At 42.0% G+C, this 19,732-nt stretch overlaps 1 long non-coding RNA gene across 1 annotated transcript; it reads left to right on the top strand.

Moving 5' to 3' along the window:
* Positions 1-297: 297 nt before the first annotated feature.
* Positions 298-11,162, top strand: LOC113220149. The gene is made up of 3 exons (XR_003307080.1): positions 298-635; positions 6,081-6,134; positions 8,079-11,162. It is a non-coding gene; the product is annotated as an uncharacterized LOC113220149 (long non-coding RNA).
* Positions 11,163-19,732: the final 8,570 nt, after the last annotated feature.

Here is a 19,732-nt window from a genome sequence, read left to right as displayed (position 1 = left end):
CTTTTTAATCTTTATTTATTTGGGTCTTCTGTCTTTTTTTCTTAGTCTGGCTAAAAGTTTGTCAATATTGTTTAACTTTGCAAAAAACTAACTTGTTTCATTCATCTTTTGTATTGTTTTCTTCATTTCAAATTCATTTACTTCTCTGATCTTTATTTCTTTTCTTCTACTAATTTTGGGTTTGCTTTGCCCTTGCTTTTCTAGTTCTTTAAGATGCATTGTTAGATTGTTCATTTGAAGCTTTTTTCTTTTTTGATGTAGCCAGTTACAGCTATAAACTTCCCTGTTAGCACTGCTTTTACTGTATCCCGGAAGTTTTGGTGTGTTGTGTTTCCATTATCCTTTGCTTCAAGACATTTTTCAGTTTTCTTCTTAATGTCTTCATTGATCCACCAGTGATTCAGGAGCATGTTGTTTAATTTCCATGTGTTTGTATGGTTTCCAGAATTGCTCTTGTTACTGATTTCTAGTTTTATTCCATTTTGGCCAGGGAAAATGCTTGAAATTTCAATTTTTGTGAATGTTTTAAGATTTGTTTTGTGACAAACATATAGATCCTTGAGAATGATCCTCGAGAATGATCCATGTGCTGAGGAGAAAAATGTGTATTCTGCATCCATTGGACGGAATACTCTGTAAGTATCTAGTAGTTCCATTTAGTCTGTAGCGCAGATTAAGTCCAATGTTTCTTTGTTGATTTTCTGTCTAAATGATCTGTTCAGTGCTGAAAGTGTGGCGCTAAAGTCTCCAGCCGTTACTGTGTTGAGATTGATCTCTCTGTAGCTGTAATAATAATTGCTTTATATAACTGGGTGCTTCAGTGTTGGGTGTGTATCTGTTTACAATTGTTATATTCTCTTACTGAATTGACCCTTTTATCATTATTTAGTGACCTTTTCTGTCTCTTCTTATAGTTTTTGTCTTGAAATCTATTTTGTTTGATATAGGTGTAACTACTCCTGCTCTTTTTGATTTCCATTGGCATGGAATATCTTTTTCCATTCGTTTATTTTCAGTCTATGTGTTTTTTAATAGGCAACATGCGTTTCTTGTAGGGAACAGATCATTGGGTCCTGTTATCTTATCCATTCGGTCATGTTGTCTTTTGACTGGAGAGGTTAGTCCATTAATATTCAATGTTATTATTGATAAGGGAGGACATTTTGTTATTTGTTTTCTAGTTGTTTTGTGGTCTTCTCTTCCTTCATTCTTTCCTTCATGTCTTCCTTTTAGTGAAGGTGATTTTCTCTGGTGATAGGATTTAATTTCTTGCTTTTTGTTTTTTGGGTATCCGTTGCATGTTTTTGATTTGAGGTTACCGTGAAGCTTACAAATGATATCTTATAATCCATTATTTTAAGCTAATAACAACTGAACACTGTTTGCATAAACAAACAGGCAAAAAGAAAACTAATAAAAACTCTATACCTTAACTTCATCCCCTGCTTTTTAACCTGTTGTTTCTATTTATATCTTATTGTACAATCTATGTCTCAAAAAGTTGTTGCAGTTATTTTTTATTGGTTCATCTTTTAGTCTTTCCACTTAAAATATGAGTAGTTTATATACCACAGTACCCTTGTTATAATAATATTCTGTGTTTTTTTTTCTGTGTACTAAACTATTACCAGTGAGTTTTGTACCTTCTGATGATTTCTTATTGCTCATTAATATCTTTTTCTTTCTGATTGAATAATCCCTTTAGCATTTCTTGTAAGACAGTTCTGGGGTTAATTAAATCCTTCAGCTTTTGTTTGTCTAGAAAAGTCTTTTTTTCTCCTTTCTGTTTGAAGGATATTTTCACTGGATATACTATTCTAGGGTAAAAGTTTTTTTCCTTCAGTACTTTAAATACGTCATGCTACTGTCTCCTGACCTGTAAAGTTTCCGCTGAAAAGTCTGTTGCCAGATGTATTTGAGCTCTATTGTATGCTATTTGTTCTTTTTCTCTTGCTGCTTTTAGGATATTGTATTTTTATCTTTGACCGTTGGGAGTTTGCTTATTAAATGCCTTGAGGTAGTCTTCTTTGGGTTAAATCTGCTTGGTGTTCTATAACCTTCATTTACTTGGATATTTATATCTTTCTCTAGGTTATAACCTTCATTTACTTGGATATTTATATCTTTCTCTAGGTTTGGGAAGTTTTCTGTTATTATCCCTTTGAGTAAACTTTCTACCTCTATCTCTTTCTTTACCTCCTCTTTAAGGCCAGTAATTCTTAGATTTTCCCTTTTGAGGCTATTTTCTAGATCTTGTATGCCTGTGTCATTTTTTTTTTTTTTTGTCTCCTCTGTATTTTCAAATAGCCTGTCTTCAACCTCACTAAATCTTTCTTCTTTTTAAAATTAATTCTTCTATTAAGAGACTGACGCGTCTTGCAGTATATCAGTTGCATTTTTCTTTTTTCTTTTCTTTTTTTTTTTGTTGAGACAGAGTCTCGCTCTGTCGCCCAGGCTGGAGTGCAGTGGCCGGATCTCAGCTCACTGCAAGCTCCGCCTCCCGGGTTCCCGCCATTCTCCTGCCTCAGCCTCCCGGGTAGCTGGGACTACAGGCGCCCACCACCTGGCCCGGCTAGTTTTTTTTGTATTTTTTTGTAGAGACGGGGTTTCACCGTGTTAGCCAGGATGGTCTCGATCTCCTGACCTTGTGATCCGCCCGTCTCGGCCTCCCAAAGTGCTGGGATTACAGGCTTGAGCCACTGCGCCCGGCCATCGGTTGCATTTTTCAACTGCAGAATATCTGCTTGATTTGTTTCAATTATTTCAATCTCTTTGTTAAATTTATCCGATAAACTTCCGAACTCCTCTGTGTTATCTTGAATTTCTTTGAATTTCCTCAAGCGGTTATTTTGAATTTTTTGTCTGAAAGGTCACATGTCTCTGTTTCTCCAGGATTGGTCCCTGGTGCCTTATTTAGATGGTTTGCTGAGGTCATGTTTTCCTGAATGGTGCTGATGCTTGTAGATGTTCATTAGTGTCTGGGCATTAAAGAGTTAGGTATTTATTGTAGTCTTTGCAGTCTGGGTTTATATGTACCTGTCCTTCCTGGGAAGGTTTTCCAGGTATTCAAAAGGACTTGGGTGTTATGATCTAAGCCATATCTGCATTAGGGGGCATCTCAAGCCCAGTAGCACTGTGGTTATTCCAAACTTATAGAGGTATTGCCTTGGTGGTCTTGGATAAGACCAGGAAGAATTCTCTGGATTACCAGGTAGAGACTCTTGCTCTCTTCCCTTACTTTCTCCCAAACATATGGAGTCTCCTTTTCTGTGCTGGGCCACCTGGAGCTGGTGGTGAGGTGACACAAGTAGCCCTGTGGCCACCACCACTGGGACTGTGCTAGATGAGACCTGAAGCCAGCACAGCACTGATGCTCACCCAAGGGTGGCTGTGACCACTACCTGGCTACTGCCTGTGTTCACTGAAGGCCCTGGGGACTCTACAATCAGCAGGTGGTGAAGCCAGACAGGCTTTGTCTTTCCCTTTGGGATGGTGGCTTCCCCTAGGACCCAGGCAGGTCCAGAGGTGCTGTCTGGAAGCCAAGGGCTGGCATAACAAACCTTAGAACTCCACCTGGTATTCTATTGTACCGTGGCTGAGCTGGCATTCAAACCATGAGATGCAGTCTTTCCAACTCTTCTCTCCCCTTTTCACAGGCAGAGGAGCCTCACCTATGGCTGACATCACCACAGGCCCATGGAGAGTATTGCCAGGCTACTGCCGATGTTTTCTTAAGACTCGAGGGCTCTCAGCTTGTGATGAACGTTGCCTGGTCTGGGACTTACCATTCAGGGTAGTGGGCTCCCCTTTGGCCCAGTGCAGGCCCAAAAATGCCATCCAAGATCCAAGGCCTGGAATCAGGGACCCCAAGAGCCTGCTTGGTGTTGTACCCTCCTGTGGTCAAGCTGGTACCTAAGGTGCAGGACTAAGCCTTCTTTACTTTTCCCTTCACTTTTCTGAAGCAGGAGTCTCACCCTACAGCCACCAAAGGTGGGAATGTGGTGAGTTTCACCTGAAGCCAGGAAGTCACAGAGTCTCACCCAAAGCCCATGGCATACTCTCTGGCTATTGCTGCTGGTTATTCAGGGCACAAGGGCTCTTTAGTCAGTACATGATGGGTCCTGCCAGGACTGGTTTCTTCCCTTCAAGGTAGTGGGTTCCCTTTCAGCCCAGGGTGTGCCTAGAAATGTAATCTGGGAGCTAGGGCCTGGAGAGCGGAACGCATGATTCTGGCTGGTGCTCTATTCTAACGTGGCTGAGCTGGCATCCAAGATGCAAGAAAAAGTCCTCTTTACTCTTCTCTCTCTTCTCAAGTGGAAGGAAAGAGTCTCTCTTGGATCCATGAGCTCTGCAGCCTGGGTTTGGGGGAAGGGTGATGCAAGCACTCCCTTAGCCACCCTAGCTGGTGTCTCAGTAGGTCGTGTGCTCCTCCAGTCCAGTGGCTCTGAGCCCAATTCAGCACTAGGACTTGCTTAGGAGTTCCAGTCCTTGAGGCCTAAACTGACTTTCAAGTTTATTTAGAGCCCTAGAGCCCTAGAGCCTTTTAGCCCATGATGGTGAGGCTTGGCAGAACTCAAGTTTTCTTTTGTTTTTGTTTTGTTTTGTTTTTTGAGATTAAGTCTCGCTCTGTCGCCCAGGCTGGAGTGTAGTGGCGTGATCTCGACTTACTGCAACCTCCGCCTCATGAGTACAAGCAATTATCCTGTCTCAGCCTCCCAAGTAGCTGGGACTACAGGCATGTGCCACCATGTCTGGCTAACTTTTGTATTTTTAGTAGAGATAGGGTTTCTCCATATTGATCAGGCTGGTCTCAAAATCCTGACCTCAGGTGATCTACCTGCCTCGGCCTCCCAAAGTGCTGGGATTAGAGGTGTGAGCCACTGCACCCAGCCAGAACTCAAGTTTTGACCACTGGAATGGTTGATTCACCTTTGGTTAGGGCTGGCTTAGATACTGCCTTGGTTGGCAGCATCAGGTGAATTCAACGCGGTTTTGCTTCCTGCTATATCAGGGCACCACTGTGTTCAGTGCAATGTCTCACAATTGCTGTACTCTTCCTCCTCTAACAGGTACTGTGAGTGGCTCTTGTGAAGGTGCTTTTTGTGGTGTAGATTGTTGATAAATTGGTACCTTTGCATCAGGGGGTCAGTTGGTAAAATCTTCTATTTGGCCATCTTCCTCTACCCCTCTCCCTCAAAAAAATTTTAAAATTTTCCTCCTAATGTCTTCATTGACCCACCAGCCATTCAGGAGCATATTGTTTAATTTCCATGTGTTTGTGTAGTTTCCAAAATTCCTCTTGTTATTGATTTCTAGTTTTATTCCATTGTGGTCAGAGGATGCTCGGTACTATTTAAATTTTTGTGAATTTAATTTTTTTTTTTTTTTTTAAATTGAGATGAAGTCTTGCTCTGTTGCCTAGGCTGGAGTGCAGTGGCATGATCTCGGCTCACTGCAAGCTCCACTTCCCGGGTTCACGCCATTCTCCTGCCTCAGTCTCCTGAATAGCTGGGACTACAGGCGCCCACCACCATGCCCGGCTAATTTTGTTTTTGTATTTTTAGTAGAGATGGGGTTTCACCATGTTAGCCAGGATGGTCTCGATCTCCTGATTTCATGATCTGCCCGCCTCGGCCTCCCAAAGTACTGGGATTAGAGGCATGAGCCACCACGTCCCGCCAAGAATTTTAGCAGTTTTCTTAATAGTATCCTCAAGGGATCAGACAACTGATTTGCCAAATGGACAAGATCAGAAGTGGGCATAGTCTCCCATTTCATGCTGGCTCTTTTACCAAGCTCAGAACGTTTTGAAGAAAAGCCATTCATAAACTTAGAATTAAAGGCTACTCAAGTAGATTTAACATCTACAGGTAATGCAGAATTTTCTTCAAACATAACCTGGATCCAAGTATAATGATTTTAAACTAGTTTATTAGGTTCGTGGGCATAGGTTTGGATATTATTTCATCTAAGGTTTTACAAAAATCCTCAAGTATTGCCTCATGGGTTTTTTTCTAAGCTTCTGGCTTTTATCATAGTCGTTGAAGGTGTTTTTGCCTAAATAGCCCCTCCCTCCACAGTGTCACACCAAGGAGGATTGTCCATCCAGTAATGGGCCTGCCCTTCACCAACAGGTATGTGAACTAACTGGTATGCGTTAGAAAAACCTAGCTGAGAAGCCAGAAGTGCTGTGTTGAATTAATCAGCAAATGGGTAAGGGTCCTCAGTGACCCTTGGGAATTGCTTGGCAATGGCTCGAAGTTCAGCTTTGCTCCAAAAAAAGAAAGAAATTTTGGTTTTAGGAAATCAGTAAGTTTAACATTAAGGGGATAAGTTTTTTTTGTTTTTTGTTTTTTGAGACGGAGTCTTGCTCTGTCGCCCAGGCTGGAGTGCAGTGGCACGATCTCGCCTCACTGCAAGCTCTGCCTCCTGGGTTCACGCCATTCTCCTGCCTCAGCCTCCTGAGTAGCTGGGACTACAGGCGCCCACCACCATGCCCGGCTAAAAAAGTTTTTGTATTTTTAGTAGAGACAGGATTTCACCGTGTTAGCCAGGATGGTCCTGATCTCCTGACCTCGTGATCTGCCTACCTCGGCCTCCTAAAGTGCTGGGATTACAGGCGTGAGCCACCACTCCCGGCCATTAAGGGAATAAGTTTTAACAGTCCAGGTTCAGGGTTAGTGGAAGCTGAGGAATTGGAGGGAAAGGTAATTCAGCCAAAGGTGGATAGAGAAGAATAGAGGAAAGAGAACAGGAAATCTCCTCTGGAGAGGGAACAATCTGGGGCCCTAGAGCCTTGTTGTCCTTTCTCAACTGTTTGTTTGTCTCAGTTAATTTTGTGATAGAATCTTAGAGGGAGGCAATTTTCGAATCCTGAATGCATTTTGAAACTTTGAAGTACCAAGTAAAGTAAGCCTCCCATTCACATTAATTTTAGGACTGTGGTCTTCTAGTTTTGTTTTAAGAAAGACAAGTTTGGGGAACTCAAAAGACCCCAAGGATGGCCATTGAAGAGCCAGATTAACTTTGGTGTACTCTACCCGTTGATTTCAAAACGTACACAAGAGAGGACCTTAATTTTTTTTCTTATTTATTTTGATTTTTAAAAATACAGATGAGCTCTTGCTATGTTGCCCAGGATGGTTTCAATCTCATGAGCTCAAGCGATCCTTTCACCTCAGCCTCCCAAGGTGCTGGAATTACAGGCATGAGCCACCAACCATAAATTTTGAACATATAGCTGACAGGAGTCCCAGAAGAGGGCCTATATTGAATGCTTTGGAATTTTGGCATCCTGTTCTGCCTCTTATTAATTTCTCAACAGCAAAAGAAAAATTCTATAATCCCTGTGAGGAAATGGTAGAGGTTGGAGCGATTTGTTTTTTAACAGGGTGCCTAGCATAGGATTTTTGTTTTTACTTGGTGGACAGGCAGCCTGTGATCTAATTGTCCATCCTGTCATTTTTCTTAAGACTGGTCCACCACCTAATGGCAATTTTGTTTATTAATGTACCAGTTTATCCTGACAACAGATAATTTCTCTTTGGGGAGACTGAAGTCTGTCATTGAATGGTGACAACAGCCCAAACAGCTTCTAAAGGGTTGACATATATTACCACCTTTTTAGAAAGTGAAGTTTGCTCTTCAAAGATGTTCAGAAACAGAGGCAAGAAATCAAGCAACAAACTCTGTAAAAGTCTCTTCCGGAGGTAATCCTTCTTCAGGATCACTTCTGACACCAGATTATTCAACCTAAAAAAGAAAAAGAAAAAAAAAAAAAAGACATTAGAGAAATGTCCAAATACATTGAGTTTATTTGGGAATGGGAATGAGGATTGTAACCTGGGGTGCACTGGTGGATTGCCGTTCTGGAAATATTAGCTTAGCCAGATGTAGTGGGTTGAATGGTGGTCCCCATAAAGATATGTTTCTGTCCTAGTCCCCAGAAGCTGTGAATGTCAAGTTGTTTGGAAAAAAGGTCTTTGCAGATGTAATTAAGCTAAGGATACTGAAATGAGGAGATCCTCCTGGATGACCCATGTGGGCTCTAAGTCCAATGACAAGTGTCTTCCTAACAGGTGCACAGAAGAGAGAGTCAGAAGAGGAGAAGGTGATGTGAAGAAGGAGGCAGAGATTGGAACAATGGGGCTACAAGCCAAGGTATGCTGACGAATGACCTACAGCTGCCAGAGCTGGAGGACTCAAGGAATGGATTTGCTCCTAGAGCCTTCAGAGGGAATGTGGCCCTGTATATTGATTTTGGAGTTTGGGCCTCCAGAACTGTGAAAGAATAATTTTCTGTTGTTTTAAGTTGCCAGCTTTGAGGGCATTTGTTGTGGCAGCTACAGGAAGTTAAAATGTGGATGGTCAACTTCAATATCAACAGTGGTACATCAAATTGATATTATATACTCTTGATAAGGTATTTGGAGAACAGCACTTCACCTCATCTAAGCATCCATAACCATAGTCTAACTAACCATGATCTAAACCTTAACTAAATTCAACTTGAGGGACATTTTACAATACATCTGGTCAGTACTCCCCAAAATTGTGAAGGGCATCAAAAATTAGGAAAAATCTCAGGAACTATCACAGACCAGAGGAGGCCAAGGAGGCATGAAGGAGACTAAATGTAATGTGATATTCTCAATGGAATCCTGGAACACAGAAAGGACATTAGGGGAACGCTAATGAACTCCAAATAAAGTCTGTAGTTTATTATTTAGTAATAATAAGGTACGAAAATGGCTTCATTAGCTGTGACAAATGGACCATAATAATGCGAGATGTTCACACCAGGGGAAACTGACTATGGAGCGGATGGCAACTCTGTACTACCTTTGCAACTTTTATGTAAATTTAAAACTCTTCTAAAATAAAATTATTTAAAAGTAGCACTCAGGAAAGGATTAAGGAGTGGAAGAAAAAAATGATCAACTTTCCATTTTCCTGGAGTGTTGCCATGAAAAGGCTGGAGAGAGGGTTTGCAAGGAGGAATTGGAAACCTCAGAGGCAGCTCCAGAGCCCTCCTCTGTTCCGCAGAACCGGAACCCCGCGCAGTCCAGGGCTTCGAAAGCCTTTCCACCCCCTTGGACAACCCCAGCCCCACCTCATTGATACATCCTTTCTGGGTCAACAATCTCTGTCTTAGACCACCGCCCCGTCCTCTCCAGAGGGGCTCATCAGAACCCAAGCGCATAGCGGCAGCGCCCCCGTGTGGCCGAAGGACTGAGGACAGACACTCAGCTCCCCTTTCCCTTCCCCACCTGGGACCTCCCTAGGGTCCCCTTCGGATCTCGGTCGCAGAACAGGGCTCTGTGCTCATGGGGGCGACCCTGTCCCGCGACAGATGCTTTTTCCCAGTTAGTGGCGGTGGACTCTGACCTCAAGGCAGAGGGAGGTCCACAGGCCCTAAGACCTGGTTCCCAAGTCCGGGTGCACCCCGCAGACATACTGTGCTCCCAGTACGCAGCCTCTCAGTGGTTTTGGAATGAGGCCTTGGACTCTCAGTGTTTTTGGACTCTCAGTGTTTTTGGAACGAGGTCTTGGAGTCCCTGAAATTTGTTCTGCTGCTTCCAGAGAGGAAGATCCCTTCTCCCCGGAATCCACTAGTTAAGTCTCCAGCCCTAGTACGGAGGGAACCGGGAAGGACATGGCATCGGAGTTGGAGACTATATTGGGTTACAAGGATGTCTAGGATCAAACTGGGCTGAGCATTTGTCCCCAGTCCATCGGAAACCCGAGGGCGGTTCCTCCGCCACTCCCCGGACCTCCAGGACCCAGGCATCTGAACCTACACCCTATTGGATCTTAGAGGGCGGCCCCTCCCCAGCCTTGAGAGTCCAGGATTCTGGCCCCACCCGAACACTGAGAGCCCAGGACCCTGGCATCCGACCTCTTCTTCCCATTTGTGACCTAAGCAGACAGGACCTGCTGTCTTATTTCCCTGAATCCTGGCCCTCTGCCATCTCCAATCCCTGATTAAAGGTCCTTGATTCTGGACTCAAATCTAATTTCTGGTCCCGTCGATTGTCCGTGACGGTCGCCCACCAGGAAAGGCTCCCCAGCGCGAAACATGCTGCAGCTGAGCGACAGCGGCGGATTTTGGCGCTTTGGCCCAGACTCTCTCCCCGAAGCGCCCGGGATTCCGCCCTGGAGGCTACTCAGGGATCTGTCTTCCTCTGCGGCAGGAGGGGGCGCAAGGGGATTTCTGCCACTGAGGCTGCACTCACCACCCTGGGTAAGCCTCTCCCCACCGCTCCCCTGTGGACCTCAAAAATCACATATTGGGAAAATACCGACCTGTCGGCCGCAGACTCAACTTTAAGAGGTTCTGGTCTCTAGATTTATTCAGACCTCGGTTTTTGAGTATCTACTTTTCGTCAGGCGCTATTCTAGGCGCTTGGGTGAAATCCAAACAGGCACAAATCATGGCCGTCGAATAATTTACGTTCAGTTGTAAGATATGGCCAATAAAAGTTACTGAAGTCAACTACAGGGGTGTCCGAAAATAAAGGATGATTAAGAGAAAAGCAAAGCACAGAAGATGAAAGGAGCAGGGGCAATTTTACGTTATTATTATCGGTGTGAGATTTCCCGAGGGGCGCCCTGCGAGGTGAGACCTGAAGCAGATGAAGGAGGGAGCCCTGGGTTACTGGGAGATAGGGTGTTCTAGAATCACACTCTGCAGACGTGGAGCTCCGCCAGGGAAAGCACCCAGGCTGCGGCAGGAATGGGGCTGGGTAGGTTTCAGAAGGACTTCCTGAGGCGGGTTGCGGAGATCAGGGTTTGTGTATCTCCTGACCACTTCCTACCAGTGCCTGGCACTTCATGAAACCCTTAGGTTGCCAGCAGGGTGAGGGGCCTGGTGTGTGGAGGAAGACTGGGAGAGGAGGAGACTAAGTAGGGGCGTCCCAGCCCCTACTGTGTCTCTGTACTTTTTCTTTCCTGGACCCAGAGTTGGAAATGTCAGTGGTACTGATGTCTTCTGCAAATCCTAGAATCCCTGGAACTGGGAGAAATCTTGACATGGCAGGATGTAAAATTAAGGAATTTCTAAGCCCTAGAGGCTCTAAGACAATTTAAAGAAAGACTAATTATGAGAAAAAAATTTTAAATATGGCAATAATCTTTTATATTGATTACATGCTAAAATTATATTTTGGATGTATTGGATTAAATAAAACATATTGTTAAAATTAATTTCACTGATTACTTTTTACTTTTTAAAATGTGGCTACTAGAAAATTAAAGATTACCAATGTGGCTCACATTTGTGACTCAGATTATAGCCTATTGGGTAGCACAATTTTAGAAGGCTAGCAACTTTAGCTCCTATGCTTGTATCTATGATTTATATCAAGTGAGTTTTGGTTACAGTGTTACTTCTTTTTCTTGTCATTTTTTTTCCAGCACCATTTGTTGAAAACACTATCCCCTTGAAGCATGTTTTAGAGACATACATGTGTGTGGTTTTATTCATGAACCCTTTATTCTATTCCACTGATTCATGGCTATCCTTATGCCAATAACACAGCTTTGATTCCTGGAGCTTTATAGTAAGTCTTGTAATCAGGTAGTGTGTATTTTCCAAGTTTCTTCTTTGTAAAAATTATTGTGGCTATTCAAAGTCCTTCAGATTTCCATATAAATTGAAAAATCAGCTTGGTAATTTCTTTTTTTAAAAAGCCTGCCAGGATTTATTTTTATTTTTTATTTTTTTTAACTTTTAGGTTCAGGCCTGCCAGGATTTTGATTGCAATTGCCTTTAATCTACAGGTCAATTGTGGGAGACTTGGTACCTCAACAACACTGAATATTCCAATCTTTGAACATAGTATTTCTCCCCACTTATTTACGTCTTCCTTATTTCTTTTTTGGGGGATGGGGTTGTTTTGTTTTTTAGTTTTTTTAAAATTTCAATAGGTTTTTGAGGCAACAGGTGGTGTTTGGTTACATGAATAAGTTCTTTAGTGTTGATTTCTGAGATTTTGGTGCACTCATCACTTGAGCAGCATACAATGTACCCAATGTGTAGTCTTTTGTCTCTCACCTCCCTACTCCCCTTCCCCTGAGTCCCCAAAGTCCATTTTATCATTCTTATGTCTTTGCATCCTCATAGCTTAGCTCCCATTTATGAGTAAGGACATATCATGTTTGGTTTTCCATTCCTGAGTTACTTCACTTAGAATAATAGTCTCCATTTCCATCCAGGTTGCTGCGAATGCCATTATTTCATTCCTTTTTATGGCGCAGTAGTATTCCATGGTGTGTGTGTGTGTGTGTGTGTGTGTGTGTGTGTGTGTGTGTGTATATATATATGCATCATTTTCTTTATCTTCTCGATGACTGATGGGCATTTGGGCTGGTTCCATATTTTTGCAATTGCAAATTGTGCTGTTATTAACATGTGTATGCTGGTATCTTCTTTGTATAATGATTTCGTTTCCTCTGGGTAGATATCCAATGGTGGGACTGATGGATCAAACAGTAGATCTACTTTTAGTTATTTAAGGACTCTCCATACTGTTTTCCATAGTTGTTATACTAGTTTACATTCTCACCAGCAGTGTAAAAGTGTTCCCTTTTCATCACATCCATGCCAACATCTATTTTTTTTTTTTTTTTTTTGACATTTTGATTATGGTCATTCTTGCAGGAGTCAGGTGTTATTGCATTGTGGTTTTGATTTACATTTCCCTGATCATTAGTGATGTTGAGCATTTTTTTCATATGTTTGTTGGCCATTTGTGTATTTCTTCTGAGAATTTTTTATTCATATCCTTAGTGCGTTTTTTGATGGGATTGTTTGTTTTGTTCTTGCTGATTTGTTTGAATTCTTTGCAGATTCTGGATATTAATCTTTGTCATATGTGTAGATTATGAAGATTTTTCTCCCACTCTGTGGGTTGTCTGTTTGCTGATTATTTCTTTGCTGTGCAGAGGCTTTTAGTTTAATTAAATCCCATCTATTTATCTTTGTTTTTGTTGCATTTGCTTTTGGGTTCCTGGTCACGAAGTCTTTGCCTAAGCCAATATCTAGAAGTTTTTTTTTTTTTTTTTATGTTGTCTTTTAAAATTGTTACAGTTTCACGTCTTAGATTTAAGTCTTTGATCCATCTTGAGTTGATTTTTGTATAGGGTGAGTGAAGAGTATCCACTTTCATTCTTCTATATGTGGCCTGCCTATTAACCCAGGACCATTTGTTGAATAGGGTGTCCTTCCCTCAGTTTATGTTTTTGTTCGCTTTGTTGAAGTTCGGTTGACTGTAAGTATTTGGCTTTATATCTGGGTTCTCTATTCTATTCCATTGGTCTATATGCCTATTTTTATACCAGTACCATGCTGTTTTGGTGACTGTGGCCTTATAGTATAGTTTGAAGTTGAGTAATGTAATGCCTACTGATTTGTTCTTTTTGGTTAGTCTTACTTTGGCTATGCAGGGTCTTTTTTTGTTGTTGTTCCATATGAATTTTAGGATTATTTTTTCCAGTTCTGTGAGGAATGATGGTGTTATTTTGATGAAAATTGCATTGAATTTGTAGATTGCTTTTGGCAGTATGGCCATTTTCACAATACTGATTCTACTCATCCATGAGCATGGGATGTGTTTCCATTTGTCTGTGTCATCTGTAATTACTTTCAGCAGTGTTTTGTAGTTTTCCTTGTAGAGGTCTTTCACGTGCCTGGTTAAGTATATTCATAAGTATTTTATTTTTGTTGTAGCTAAAGTAAAAGGGGTTGAGTTCTTGATTTGATTCTCAGCTTGGTGGCTGTTGGTGAGCAGAACTACTGATTTTTGTACATTAAATTTGTATCCTGAAACTTCGGTGAATTCATTCACCCGTTCTAGGAGCCCTTTGGATGAGTCCTTAGGGTTTTCTAGGTATACAATCATGTCATCAGCAAACAATGACAGTTTGACTTCCTCATTACCGATTTAGATGCCCTTTATTTCTTTTTCTTGTCTGATTGCTCTGGCTAGGACTTTCAGTACTATGTTGAATAGAAGTGGTGAAAGTGGGAATCCTTGACTTGTCCCAGTTCTCCGCAGGAATGTTTTCAACTTTTCCCTGTTCAGTATAAAGTTGGTTGTGGATTTGTCATAGATGCCTTTTATTTCAAGATATGTCCCTCTATGCTGATTTTGCTGAGGGTTTTAATCATAAGGGGATGCTGAATTTTGTGAAATGACTTTTCTGCATCTATTGAGATTATCGTGTGATTTTTATTTTTAATTCTGTTTATGTGGTGTATTACATTTATTGACTTGCATATGTTAAACCATGCCTGCATCTCTGGTAGGAAACCCACTTGATCATAGTGGATTATCATTTTGGTATGCTGTTGGATTGTGTTAGCTAGTATTTTTTTTTATTTTCGAGACAGAGTTTCGCTCTTGTTGCCCAGCCTGGAGTGCAATGGCACAATGTTGGCTCACTGCAACCTCCACCTCCCGGGCCCAAGTGATTTTCCTGCCTCAGCCTCCCAAGTAGCTGGGACTACAGGCATGCACCACCACGCCCAGCTAATTTTGTATTTTTAGTAGAGATGGGGTTTCTCCATGTTGGTCAGGCTGGTCTCAAACTCCTGACCTCAGGTGATCCACCCATCTCGGCCTCCGAAAGTGCTGGGATTACAGGTGTGAGCCACTGTGCCCGGCCACTAGTTTCTTTCGAGGATTTTTGCATCTATGTTCATTAGGTATATTGGCCTGTAGTTTTGCTTTTTTCATTTTGTCCTTTCCTGGTTTTGGTATTAGGATGATATTGGCTTCACAGAATGATTTAGAGAGGATTCCTTCTTTCTCTGGCTTTTGGAATAGTGTCAATGGCATTGGTACTGGTTTTTTTAATGTCTGATAGAATTCTGCTGTGGTTCTGGGCTTGTTTTTTTTTTTTTTTTGTTTTTTTTTTTTTGGTTTTTTTTTTTTTTTTGGTAACTTTTTTTCCTTTCCTTTTCTTTTCTTTCTATTTTTTTTTTTTTTTTTTGAGGTGGAATTTCACTCTTGTTGCCCAGGCTGGAGTGCAATGGCATGATCTCTGCTCACTGCAACCTCCACCTCCTGGTTTCAAGTGATTCTCCTGCCTCAGCCTCCTGAGTAGCTGGGATTCCAGGCATGCGCTACCACACCCAGCTAATTTTTTTGTATTTTTAGTACAGATGGGGTTTCTCCATGTTGGTCAGGCTGGTCTTTAACTCTCGACCTCAGGTGATCCGCCCACCTAGGCCTCCCAGATTGCTGGGATTACAGGCGTGAGCCACCGCGCCCAGCTGGTAACTTCTTAAATTATGGTTTCAATCTCACTGCTTGTTATTGGTCTGTTCAGGGTTTCCATTTCTTCCTGGTTTAATCTAGGAGGGTTGTATATTTTCAGGAATTTATCCATGTTCTCTAGGTTTTCTAGTTTATGTGCATAAAGGTGTTCATAGCAGCCTTGAGTGATCTTTTATATTTCTGTGGTATTGGTTGTAATATCTTCAGTTTTGTTTCTAATTGAGCTTATTTGGATCTTCTTCCTTTTTTTCTTGGTTAATCTTACTAATTGTCTATCGATTCAATTTATCTTTTCCAACAACCAGCTTTTTGTTTCATTTATCTTTTGTAATTTTTTGTTTCAATTTCATTTAGTTTCGCTCCGATCTAGGTTATTTATTTTTTTCTTCTGCCCATTTGGGTTTGGTTTGTTCTTGTTTCTCTACTTCCTGGAGGTGTGACCCTAGATTGTCTATTTGTGTCTTTCAGACTTTTTGATGTAGGCATTTAATGCTTTCCTCTTAGCACTGCTTTTTCTGTATCCCAGAGGTTTTGATAGGTTCCATCACTATTATCGTTCAGTTCAAGGAATTTTTTTTTTTTTTTTTTCAGACAGAGTCTTGCTCTGTCACGCAGGCTAGAGTGCAGTAACACCATCTCGCTTCACTGCAACCTCTGCCTCCTGGGTTCAAGCAAAGCAATTCTCCTGTCTCAGCCTCCTGAGTAACTGGGACTACAGGTACCTGCCACCACACCAAGCTAATTTTTGTATTTTTAGTGTAGACGGGGTTTCACCATATTGATCAGGCTGGTCTCAAATCCCTGACCTCAGATGATCCACCCACCTCGGCCTCCCAAAGTGTGGGGATTACAGGCTTGAGCCACCACACAGGCCAGTTCAAGGAATTTTTGCATTTCCATCTTGATTGTATTGTTGGCCCGTTGGTCATTCAGGAGCAGGGTATTTAATTTCCACATGTGTGCATGGTTTTGAGGGCTCCTTTTGGTGTTGATTTCCAATTTTATACCACTGTGGTCTGAGAGAGTACCTGACATAATTTCAATGTTCTCATATTTGTTGAGACTTGTTTTGTGGCCTATCATATGATCTGTCTTGGAGAGTGTTCCATGTGCTAATGCATAGAATGTAGATACTGCACTTGTTGGGTAGAATGTTCTATAAATATCTGTTAAATCCATTTGTTCTAGGGTAGAGTTTAAGTCCATTGCTTCTTTGTTGACTTTCTATCTTGCTGACCTGTCTAGTGCTGTCAGTAGAGTATTAACATCCCCCACTATTGTTATGTTGCCACTGATCTCATTTCTTAAGTCTAGTAGTAATTGTTTTATAAATTTGAGAGCTCCAGTATTAGGTGCACATATATTTAGTATTGTGATACTTTCCTGTTGGACTAGTCCTTTTGTCATTATATAATGCCCCTTTTTGTTTTTTTAAACTGTTGTTGCTTTAAAGTCTATTTTTTCTGATACAAGAATAGCTACTCCTGTTTGCTTTTGGTGTCCATTTGCATGGAACATCTTTTTCCATCACTTTATCTTAAGTTTACATGTGTCCTTATGTGTTAGGTGAGTCTCTTGAAGACAACAGATAGTTAGTTGGTGAATTCTTATCCATTTTGCAATTCTGTATCTTTCATGTGGAGCATTTAGGCCATTTACATTCAGTGTTAGTATTGAGATGTGAGGTACTATTCTACTCATTGTGCTAGTTGTTGCCTAAATATCTTTTTTTCTTTTTTCTTTTTTTTTTTTTTGAGACGGAGTCTCACTCTGTCGCCCAGGCTGGAGTGCAGTGGCCCGATCTCAGCTCACTGCAAGCTCCGCCTCCTGGGTTTACGCCATTCTCCTGCCTCAGCCTCCTGAGTAGCTGGGACTACAGGCGCCCGCCACCTCGCCTGGCTAGTTTTTTGTATTTTTTAGTAGAGATGGAGTTTCACCGTGTTAGCCAGGATGGTCTCCATCTCCTGACCTCATGATCCACCCGTCTCGGCCTCCCAAAGTGCTGGGATTACAGGCTTGAGCCACCGCGCCTGGCCCCCCTTTTTTTTCATAGTATGATTGTTTTATAGGCCCTGTGAGATTTATGCTTTAAGGAGGTCACATTGGTAGATTTCAAGGTTTTGTTTCAAGATTTAGAACTTCTTTTAGCAGTTCTTATAGTGCTGGCTTGATAGTGGCAAATTCTCTCAGCATTTTTTTGTATTATCTTTCTGCTGGGCACAGTAACTCATGCCTGTAATCCCAGCACTTTGGAAGGCCGAGGTGGGCGGATCATCAGGTCAGGTGATCGAGAGCATCCTGGCTAACACGGTGAAATCCCATCTCTACTAAATACACAAAAAAATTAGCTGAGCATGGTGGTGGGCGCCTGTAGTCCCAGCTTCTTGGGAAGCTGAGGCAGGAGAATGGCGTGAACCCAGGAGGTGGAGTTTGCAGTGAGCCAAGACTGTGCCACTGCACCCAAGCCTGGGTGACAGAGTAAGACTCTGTCAAAAAAAAAAAAAGAAAAGAAAAGAAAAGAAAAAGAAAAATACTTTATCTTTCCTTCATGTACTTTTCCTTCATTACTTTTACTGTATACAAAATTCTGGTTTGATAATTATTTTGTTTAAGTGTCTAAAGATTGGACCCCAATCCCTTCTAGCTTGTAGGGCTTCTGCTGGTAAATCTGCTGTTAATCTGATAGGTTTTCCTTTACAGGTTACTTGATGCTTTTGCCTCACAATTCTTAAGATTCTTTCCTTCATCTTGATCCTAGATAACCTGATGACTATGTGACTAGGTGAGAATCTTTTTGAGATGATGAGATGAATTTCCTGGGTGTTGTTTGAGCTTCTTGTATTTGGATATCTAGATCTCTAGCAAGGCCAGGGAAGTTTTCCTCAATTATTCCCTTAAATAAAATTTTCAAACTTTCAGATTTCTCTTCTTCCTCAGGAACACCAATTATTCTTAAGTTTGGTCATTTAACATAATCCCAAACTTCTTGGAGGCTTTGTTCGTTGGATTCTTTTTTCTTTGTTTTTGTCAGAGTTAATTTGAAAGCCTTGTCTTGGAGTTCTGAAGTTCTTTCTTCTAGTTGTTTGATTCTATTGTTGAAACCTGCCAGTGTATTTTGCATTTCTCTAAGTGTGTCCTTCATTTCCAGAAGTTGTGATTGTCTTTTATTTATGATATCTATTTCTCTGAAGATTTTTCATCTATATTCTGTATTATTAAAAAAATTCTTTTAGTTAGTTTTCACCTTTCTGTGGTGCCTCTTTAAGTAGCTTAATAATTGGCCTTCTGAATTCTTTTTCTGGCAATTCAGAGATATCCTCTTGGTTTGGGTCCATTGCTGGTGAACTAGTGTGATCTTTTCGGGTGACAAATAACTTTGCTTTGTCGTATTACCAGAATTGTTTTTCTGGTTCCTTCTCATTTGGGTAGACTATGTTGGAGGAAAGATCTGGGACTCAAAGGCTCCTGTTCAGATTCTTTTGTCCCATGGGGTGATCCCTTGATGTGGTGCTCTCCCTCTTCCCCTTGGGATGGGGCTTCCTGAGAGTTGGACTGCAATTATCATTATTGTTCTTCTGGGTCTAACCACCCAGCGAAGCTACTGGTCTCCAGGCTGATAATGGGGAGTGTCTTCAGAGTCCTGTGATGTGATCCATCTTCAGGTCTCTTAGCCATGGATATCAGCACCTGCTCTGGTGGAGGTAGCAGGGGAGTGAAGTGGAATCTCTGAGATCCTTGGTTTCAGTTTTGTTTAGTATGCTGATTTTCTCAAATGCTGGTTGTGCTCAGACTCTCCTTGGATGGGGCTTGCTGTGGTCATTGTGTGGGATGGAAGGCTGGTTCTCAGACCAATGGAGTTATATTCCAAGTGGGATTATGGCTGCCTCTGCTGCTTCATACAGGTCACCAGGGAAGTGGGTGAAAGCCTGGAGTGAAAGGCCTCACTGTCACTGCAGTGACAGCTCCCATCTTGCCCCAGGCTATAAGCCTCTCTACTGAGAAAGCAAGCAGATCTTTCAGGTCTCACCTCTCCCTGCCTGCCATGGCTTCTGTGCTCATATCTGCCCTTATTGTTCACCCCTTCCACCCTTGATATTGCCTGGAAAATTCACGCTTGGTCAGAACTGTTACAAAGTTTCACTGGAAGCCTCCTTCTCCCTGTGGCCCTTCCCCAATTCCACTGTCTGCCCTCCCAAGGGACCGTTGTGAGATCTAGTCAGAAATGACTTCCCTGGGCCCAGGAGTGCCTACAGGGCTCTTCCCACTGCTTCCTCTACTTTTATATTTCGCTCGACTCTCTAAATTTGTTTCAGCTCTAGGTAAGGTTAAATACTTCTCCCGTGATCCAGACTTTCAGGTTCCCCAGTGAGGATGTGTGTTTGGAGGCAGACTTTCCCTCTCTCACCCTGTGGGAACTCACAGTTTTTCAGCTGTCTCACAGAGTTTGCAGC

The sequence above is a fragment of the Piliocolobus tephrosceles genome, chromosome 5, assembly GCF_002776525.5.
Source record: "Piliocolobus tephrosceles isolate RC106 chromosome 5, ASM277652v3, whole genome shotgun sequence".
Lineage (NCBI taxonomy): Eukaryota > Metazoa > Chordata > Mammalia > Primates > Cercopithecidae > Piliocolobus > Piliocolobus tephrosceles.
The sequence above is the reverse complement of the archived record's forward strand: the minus strand, read 5'-3'. Positions and strand labels throughout refer to the sequence as shown.